The sequence below is a fragment of the Peromyscus maniculatus genome, chromosome 15 (genome assembly GCF_049852395.1).
Source record: "Peromyscus maniculatus bairdii isolate BWxNUB_F1_BW_parent chromosome 15, HU_Pman_BW_mat_3.1, whole genome shotgun sequence".
NCBI classification, from domain to species: domain Eukaryota; kingdom Metazoa; phylum Chordata; class Mammalia; order Rodentia; family Cricetidae; genus Peromyscus; species Peromyscus maniculatus.
In genome coordinates, this window is record NC_134866.1 from 35,321,169 (window position 1) to 35,330,292 (window position 9,124).

At 39.1% G+C, this 9,124-nt stretch overlaps 1 non-coding gene across 1 annotated transcript; it reads left to right on the plus strand.

The window, feature by feature from the left end:
• Positions 1 to 7,826: 7,826 nt before the first annotated feature.
• LOC121823026 (U6atac minor spliceosomal RNA) lies at positions 7,827 to 7,953 on the plus strand. The gene has a single exon (XR_006064320.1). It is a non-coding gene; the product is annotated as a U6atac minor spliceosomal RNA (small nuclear RNA).
• Positions 7,954 to 9,124: the final 1,171 nt, after the last annotated feature.

Here is a 9,124-nt window from a genome sequence, read left to right on the forward strand (position 1 = left end):
ATTGTGCTGTAGCTAGCTAAAGGTAGAACAGGGTGACAAATCTTTTAACCATTCTGCAGTATTTTTCAGCCATATCTCTCTGGCAAAACAAATCTTCATCTGCAAGCTGAGTTTTGCAATCTGAGACAATGACTGAAAATATTTTACCTGCCCTATGTGGGTGGACTCCTCACTTGACCCTCCCTCATCTCAGTTGCATTCATACTGTCTAAGTCCTTCACAGTGATGTGAAAGAGATACCTCACATTTCTCCTAGTTCCTATTGATTCGTCTCTTGACTTAAGACTTCTCCTTCAGGGAAGGCTCTGTGAACTCCAACTGCCTTACATCCTTTACTATATTTGTATTTACTAGTCTAACAATTTTGTTTTATATTCATTCAGGTCATTAGTTCAGCTATGTCTCTTTCTCCTACTAACCTTAAAGTACCATGAAGGCAAGCCAGTGTTGACCTTACTTCCTATATTTCTATCCTAGTCCAATAACTGACCCAGAGAAATTATCCATTTAAACAGTTAAGAGGTTCTGATTAAACAGGCTGAGGTTCTGATGTGGAAATCCTGGTCATTCTGAAGTAATTTGCTCATGCTGAAAATTAAATCTAGATCATATCCCCATGTTTGAGAATCACTTCATCTGTGTGTAAATCTGGATCCCAATCACTAGCTGTTTGGATTCAGTTCCTATGAAGCAGAGCCTGGAAGTCTTTGTTTTAACATTAAGCTTCTTAACTGTGTCTAATACACTAATACAGCATTTTGAAAACATTGCCAAGATCCAGATAATTCCAAAGAAAGTAAGCAAAAAAATACTATTCTACCCTTGGGTTATATCCAAATTAAAGATAATTGGTAGGAAGAATAAAGCATGCCTATAGAGTTTGGTGGGGCTACAGAAGACAAGCAGTGAAGACCTGAAAGGGTTTAGAACAGCTCTAAAGTATGAGGCAGTGAAATTCTGAATTATAATGCTGTTCCTCTTTATTATCCCCTCAGTTTAATTTGTCAGGGGAAAGCATGTGTCTATTTGCTTCTATATATCATGAAAACACCTTCGTTCTATGTGAAATACAAAGAAACAAAGCATAGCAAAATTGATTTTAAAAAAGTGATTTTTTTTTTCTGAGAGCAATTCCAGTTTGAATGTTTAGTGTCTTTATAGGGAAGATGACCTTTAAAAAAATCAATCAACTACTCTCAGTAAGTCTTGGGATTTTTTGTAGCCAAAATAGTAGAAGTAGAATATTTACCTCTGAGACAATAGACTGAGGGCAGCATTCAGTCTTAGTTGGCTTCTGGATGCTTCTGTGAAGGTTGCTAGTGTGCTTTATTCTTACCATCAATAATGATTTTTGGAAATTTCCTAATCTTGATATCTCTGCCAAGCTGGTCAACATCTCCACAACCAATTCTTCACAGAGGCTCTCTGACTTGTTACTTATACAAAAACTCCTCATTAATGAACATTAATCATAGAGATTTGGGCCCTATAAAATAATCATCCCTCATGTTCTCTCTAACCAGCAACCAACCATCGTTATATAACAAACTTTACAAAGGCTTTTGTTATTCTGGGACACAATTTTTTTCTTCTGTAGATATCTAAGTATGTTAGTATGATATTGGCATTCTGTTGTCTAGAATGGAAGGACCATAATTCTACTTAAGAAATTTATGGCTGAAAATCAGGAAGGATTATATCACTGGAGAAAGTATGAAAAAGTAGAACTAGCAATTAAACTACAGATCAATCTCATGTGTAAGATGTGGGATATCCATGAAGGATACAACAGAAATAAAATGGGCTGTTTGGAAGAGCACTGGGGAACTGTTCGCAAAGATGTGGAGGGCTTGTGGAAAACCACAGGGGACTTCTCTGAAGGGTGTGAAGAAGGAGGCAAGATGGAGAGGGAGGATCAGTGTAACCAGAGCCTGAAGGTGCTGAAATCGTGGGATATAGGTCACCCTTGAGAAGGTTGAAGGGAACACAGCCACTACCAACCTAAGAGAGGAAGCTAGGAGAATAATCATTGAGGATATTGCTCTTCTTGGTCCTGCCAGTGACTTTTCCCCTGTATCTTGAGATTTCCGTAGGGAAATAAACCTTATGTCGTGATTAAAAATCAGCAAATTTTTATTTATGTCATCTTACAGGATGTTCTCTTGATTGGGCACCCTCAAAATCCCAACTATTCCTAGGACTGTTGTCAATATACCATCGCTAGTTTCTGCATCTCTTTTGGTATGTAATTGTTACAGCCAATATTCCCGCAGCCAGGTCTTTCCTGTTGTTGGTGAAGCAGCCAGGACAGGATGTAGAAACGCCTTGACAGAGCATGTGTGGCCTGATGAGAGAGAAACATCTTCGATGTCAAATGTTAACTCAAATGATAAAATTATGGCAGCTTGGCAAGTTATGGAGTTCATAAGAATCTGTTTAACCAGCATCTTCATGGGTATGTATGTATCCAGGTATCACCAATCAACATTGTAGGGTCATCAGTTTTTCTAGCTAGAGCCTGTTGGTGTGAAAATTTCGCTTTGGTTGAACACTCAAGTAAGTATCATTGGAGTTAGGCAACCCAAACTACCAAGTGTCTGAAGATCAAATGTGTCAGAAAGACCATAGCTTATAAGACTTTATTAGTTACCAGTGATTCTCTATTCTTCATAATTACACCTTTAATCCCTTATTTCAATGCATCTCAATTTCTCTTTCAGATTGTGTGTGTGTGTGTGTGTGTGTGTGTGTGTGTGTGTGTACCTGTGTGTGTGTAGACCAGGCTGGCCTCAAATTCACAGGGATCCACCTGTCTCTGCTTCCTGAGTGCTGGAATTAAAGGTGTGTGCCACCATTGCCCATGCATTTTTACAAGACATATATGAAATTTTGAAAATATTTATAAAAGAAATTTTGGTGTTACTTGGTCATCATTTGCATTTACTAGATCTTTAAGTTGCATTCTTCAAAGAAAGCTGTAATAATTTAAGCTCCCAATAACATCCCATGTTATTGTGGGGCCAATACTATCCACTTAAAAATTTCTAGTAACTCTGATGGGTAACAGTGTTATTTCATATTTTTTTTGGTTTTAATTTGTATTTCTCTAATTACTAATGACACTGAATGTCTTTTTTTTAATTAATGCAGTTTTGCCCTAGGTAAGATGACAGTTGCACCTTTTGAGTTAATGACATACTACATCAGTAAAGCACACACTGAAATCAACCAGAACAGAAAAGAAGGGAGGTGATAGCTAATCCAATTTCAAGGTTTGAGAGGTTGTGCAATCTGGAAGCCAGCCACACACTTAGATCTCATTAGATCTCATCACTGGGACTATCTAAGAAGCACAGACATTTTTCATTCAAAGGAAATCATCCTGCCCTCCTCTGTGGACAATCTCTCCTCATCTATAGTAGCAATGTAAGCACATCAGTGCCTGGAGCATCCAAACTCTCCTGCCAGATGAACAAACCTGCCTGCTTCCTTGTCTTTTCTCCATCTATTCATAGTGAAGACATGTTCTTGACCTATCAAAGGTCAGTTCCTCAGACCTCCACCTGTTCTCTGCTTTACCTCCCATCTGGTCAAATTGAGGACTTTCATAAGTTTCCCATCCCTCTATTTCATCACTTTCTTTTCTGAATTAGTTCCCAGAGCCTAAAAATGCTCTGTTTTCTTTGGTTTTGAGAAGCAAAAATAATCAAATAGGAAGCTTTATTTTTTTTAAGCTACACAACTTCTGTAGCACGAATCTTAGAAGGTCTTATGAATAAAAATAAACCTGGAGCCAGGTATTGGGGTGAATGCCTTACCTGGTCTTGATACCACCTGTATAACATTTACAGAACAGCATCTTTGGACACAGATGAACTCGTTTTCTCCCATTCCATAAGAAACAGTCTCATCCGGTCTTCTCTGTGCCCACTGTTTTTATTACAACAATGTCTTACATACAGAAAAGGCCAACACATGCTTTCTCTCCTCCCTTGATGTCTCAGCTGTCATTAATATAGTTGGTTACTCCTTTCTTATGAAATCTTTCCCCCTCTGCTCTTTTCCCTTTCTTGTCATGCTCACCATCTTATTAGGAGCATATTAGACCTTTTCCTGGTCTCTAAATACTAAAATTCTTTAAGGAATGAATTTAGGCCATTTTTACATTCACTATCTGAATTCTTCTCCCAAATATTCTCTAGTTTGAAATCTTTACATGCTAACCATGCTAAAACTGTATTTCTAAACTTTCTTTTCCTCATATGAAAAACTTTTTTAAAATCTCCAATGACTTGCTGGCTCTTCTCGTAGCCATTCTGTGGTCTGTTGGTCTTATATATGTAAAGATTTATTTATTTATTATGTATACAGTGTTCTGTCTGCGCATATCTCTGCAGGCCAGAAGAGGGCACCAGATCTCATTACAGATGGTTGTGAGCCACCATGTGGTTGCTGGGAACTGAACTCAGGACCTTTGGAAGAGCAATCAGTGCTCTTAACCTCTGAGCCACATCTCCAGCCCATGGCTCATTTTTTCAAGCAAACATCCATATCTGATAAGTTATGAGATCCTAGGAGGAATGACGTGCTGCTCCTGCATTGTTCCCACTGCATATTTCACTTGGAAGGATTGCAATAGACAATCAACTAGGCCGTTCATTTTATTTTTTGTCTTTCTACGCTCATTTATTTTCCATAGGACGTTTAGTCTTTTAAAAACTCCCAAAGCTGTTTGCTTTATAGTTCCTTCACATGGAACATTCTTCAGCTATTCACATGATTACATCTTGCTCATGATTCAGCTTATGTCACCAACAAAGGGGAGGTTTCTGTACAGACACTTTCTAAGTAGCTTCCTCAGGCTATTCTCTAGCAGAGTGCCTCACTGGATGAGTAATAGAAAAATATCGTAAACTATAATGATTCTGTTTACATAGTGTTTAAATTGTATTTTTTCTGTGGTAGTAGGCCATAGAAGAGATTCCACCCAATAAGTACATTTAGTAGAAGAATGCCAAACTCTGTTCTAAGACCCCTGGGAGATGACAGGCCAAATAAATACCCAACACTGAGAGATGTAGACCGTAAAACTTGCACCTACACCCCTGCACACACTTGCAGCACTAAGTAGACTCCATTGGTTTAAAAAGCACAGCACATGAAGCTGGGAAGAAAAAGTTGTAGTGGGGATTGGTGAGAGGCTGGAGGGGAGGGGATGGTGGGATTGGGGAGAGGCTGGAGGGGAGGGGATGGTGGGATTGGGGAGAGGCTGGAGAGGAGGGGATGGTGGGATTGGGGAGAGGCTGGAGAGGAGGGGATGGTGGGATTGGGGAGAGGCTGGAGGGGAGGGGATGGTGGGATTGGGGAGAGGCTGGAGGGGAGGGGATGGTGGGATTGGGGAGAGGCTGGAGGGGAGGGGATGTTGGTGGATTTGATCAAATCATATTATATGCAGGTGTGGAATTCTCAAACCATAAAAAAAATGGTATCCCCAGAAACACAACACCACAGACAAAGGGTGAGAGTGGGATCTTAGGGATGGAGGCTGGTCACAACATAGGCTGAAGACAGAAGAAAAGGTGAGTGAGTTTAATGGCAAATGAAGAAGAAGTAAGTAGAAACAGAAGGAAAACAAAATCTTTCCTGGATCCAAGGTGTGACTTTGTTAATAAAAACAATCATTAAATAAAGGACAGAAACACATACAAATAAATATATTCTCTAAATAACACCCCTCAACATCATTCAAATATTAATAAGAACTACCTAAGAGATGAGGGAATTGACCAATCTGCAAATGGATAATGCAAACAACTAAGAGAAGGTTTATGATTCTGTGGTCTATAAGGAAGCAATGAGACTGTAAAACCAGAGATGTAAAATTTTAGTGATATTCTAAGTGTATATAAAATCCAAGCTACTATTAAAAATAAATTCAGAAAGCATAGGGCTTCTTTAAAATAGAGTCTCAAATTCTATATGAAATGTTAATAAAATTGGGAAACTGGAAGAGTAAGAAGAGAATTCTTTCACAAGCATTTAAATTAAAATGATTTTATTTTTGGAGTTCGCAACTGCAAAACAAAAACAAAAACAAAACAATGTTATCTTTCCAGTTCCTACCTATCTGCCCTCCCATTTGAATCTGTCTCCTTTCTGTCTCTCATTAGAAAACAACCAGTTGGATGTGATAGTGCACTACTTCAATCCCAGAGCTTGAGAGGCAGAGGCAGGCAGATGATTGTGAGTTCCAGGCCAACCTGGTCTACAGAGTGAGTTCCAGGTCAGTCAGGGCTGTTACATAGAGAAAACCTGTCTTGAAAAAAAACACCACAACAACAACCAGTCTTCTAAAGTATAATAATAATAATAATATAATATAATATAATATAATATAATATAATATAATAATTATATTATAATATAATAACTTAAAACAAAAACTAACATCAGAATAGAGCAAAACGAACAAATCAACGGAAAAGAGCCCAAGAAAAGGTACGAGAAACAGAGATGAAGAAACCAACTCATTCACACACTCAGTAATAAAAACACTAAACTGGGAAACATAATAATGGAGCAAAGGATGTGCTGGGTAAAAAGAGAGAAAATGTATATATAATAAAATAAATAAAAATTAAAATAAGATTAAAAACAAACAAAAAAGAAAGAAAGAAAGAAAGAAAGAAAGAAAGAAAGAAAGAAAGAAAGAAAGAAAGAAAGAAAGAAAGAAAAAGAAAAATCCTGACATGACATTGTGAGACAAGGAATCACCAAAGATGTTTGAGTTCATTTTTTGTTGGCCATCTACTGCTGGGCATGCAGCCTACCCTTAAGAGTACTTTGTTTTCCCTCTAAGAGTCCCTTGAAGAAAACTAAATTTTCATTTGCAAGTGGTTACCAATCAGACATTGCATCTAGGTTAGGGATGGGGTCCTGTGTCCATGTCTCCTTTCAGCTCTAGGACCCCATCTGGTGAGACCCATGCAAAAGCATGTGCATGCTGCCTCATTCTCTGTGCATCATATGTGCATCAATCATGTTGATTTGGAGTGCCTTGTTTTCTTGGAGTCCTCCATTCTTTCTGTCCCTTACACTCTTTCTGCCTCATCTTCTACAGGGCTCCCTGAAGCCTGAGTGGAGGGATTTGATGGAGACATCCCATTTAGGGCCAAGTGCTCCAAGGTCTCTCACTCTCTGCATGTTGTCTGGCTGTGGGTCTCTAATTGTTCCTATTTGCTGCAGGAGGGAGCTTCTCTGCTAATGGCTGAACAAGGCACTGATTTGCTTCCTTGGCTGGAATGCTGTCCTGTGATATTCAATAGAGGTGTCTGACCATGAGACTAAAAGAAGTAATTAAAGCAAATAATTAAAGACAACTTCAATGGGAGAGGGGAAAAAACTAAGATGAGGCAATTCTGGGAGCCCAATGAGACCCAAGGGTGCATTTAACAGCAAGTAGTTAAATGCAGAACAGGTTTTACTGAGGAGAAATCTTACAAAACAAGAAGTAGCAGAGGATTTATGGTACCTGATCTCTGGTCTCCGTGGGAAGGAACAGGAAAAGGAGAACAGATCATTCCTCCTCTAGCATGTACATGGTGAGGTGGGACCATCCAGATTTCTATGTAACAGTGGTGGCTTCCTCCTTCAGAAGCTAATTCTGTTGGAAATCCAGCTCTTTCAGGCATCTGAATCAGCCTTGCCAGACTACCAGAGTCCCTAGAGCCACCTGAAATGTCTTTCACTGCCCAGTAGAGAAGGAATCTCAGGAAGCTGAGAGTAATCAACTCTTTTCAAGTGCCGCTTGTAAGCTGGGGACCAGAGTATTGCATGTAAGGAGAGAAAGCTTAGCACTCCCCTTGACAAGGAGAAGAGGGGCCCCTGGGCCTAACAACTTCTATATGGTTAAGGCGTTGCCACCTGCTTTGTGGCAACTAACCACTGTTAAAAAAAAATAATGACACAAAGTTGTATGGGTAAGGAAAGGAGGTGAATCTGGGAAGAGTTTGAGGTAGGGGTGAATATGATCAAGACTCAGAGGAAACCCTCAAAGAACTACTGAAAAATTCTGAGCATCTAGCAAAAGAAAAGATGAGGACTGAGAAATGATAACAGGATTTATCAATCAGGCCATCACAAGGTCTCAGTGGATTTCTGGAGGAAAAGCCTGAGTGAAATACAATCAAGACCGCTTTAAGAAGAGGAATTGGAAATAGTGAGTGTAGAAAACCTTTGAAAAGTTATGTGGCTAAGAGAGGGATAGGGTGAGTGGTATGCCCTACCAGAGGAAATCAGATAAAGTATAGCTTTTCTTCCTAAAGTAGTGGTTGTTAACCTTCCTAATGCTGTGACCCTTTAATATCATTCCTTATGTTGTGATGACCCCTGACCTTAAAATTATTTTTGTTGCTACTTCATAACTATAATTTTGCTACTGTTATGGACTGTAATGTAAATATCTGTAACACAGGATATCTGATACATGACCCTCCCCCAAGGGGGTCTTGACTCACAGGTTGAGAACCACTGTCTTGAAGTAAAAGTAAATATTGTACTGTCTGCTTCCAGAGATGATTCAAAAGGAGCAAACACTAATAACAAAAGATGGGGAAATAGCAAGGCCCTGAGTGACGTGAGCTTTGTGCACAAGAGTCTTGCTTTCATAGACAGAAGAAAGTTAAACTACTGTAATGAATGTAGCAACATATTACATATGGACTGATGCTGAAGGTATCAGACTGATGATGGTAGTTATGTTGGTTGGGGTGGACGGCGGATCTACAGGCATCCTTGAGTCTTTCAATTTTCTTAGCGATATCAATGGACAGTGAGGGTGGACAAGCCATGATGGATGTTTGAGGGGGATGGGAAGTCTAAGCAATCAACAGAACTTACAGGATCTTGTACATAATTGGTAAGTCATTCTTGATGGACTCTGACTGAGACTGAGTAGCATTAGTCAGAAAATAAGTAGCTAAAAATCTTAAGCATTATTCATCCAGAAAATAATTTAATCAAAATGCATCCAGGAAAAAAAATATATATGAGCATGTCTGAGCATATGGCTCTCATAAAGCCCAAATCCCGAGTTATCTTTTACGACTTAACACAGAAAAGTTGA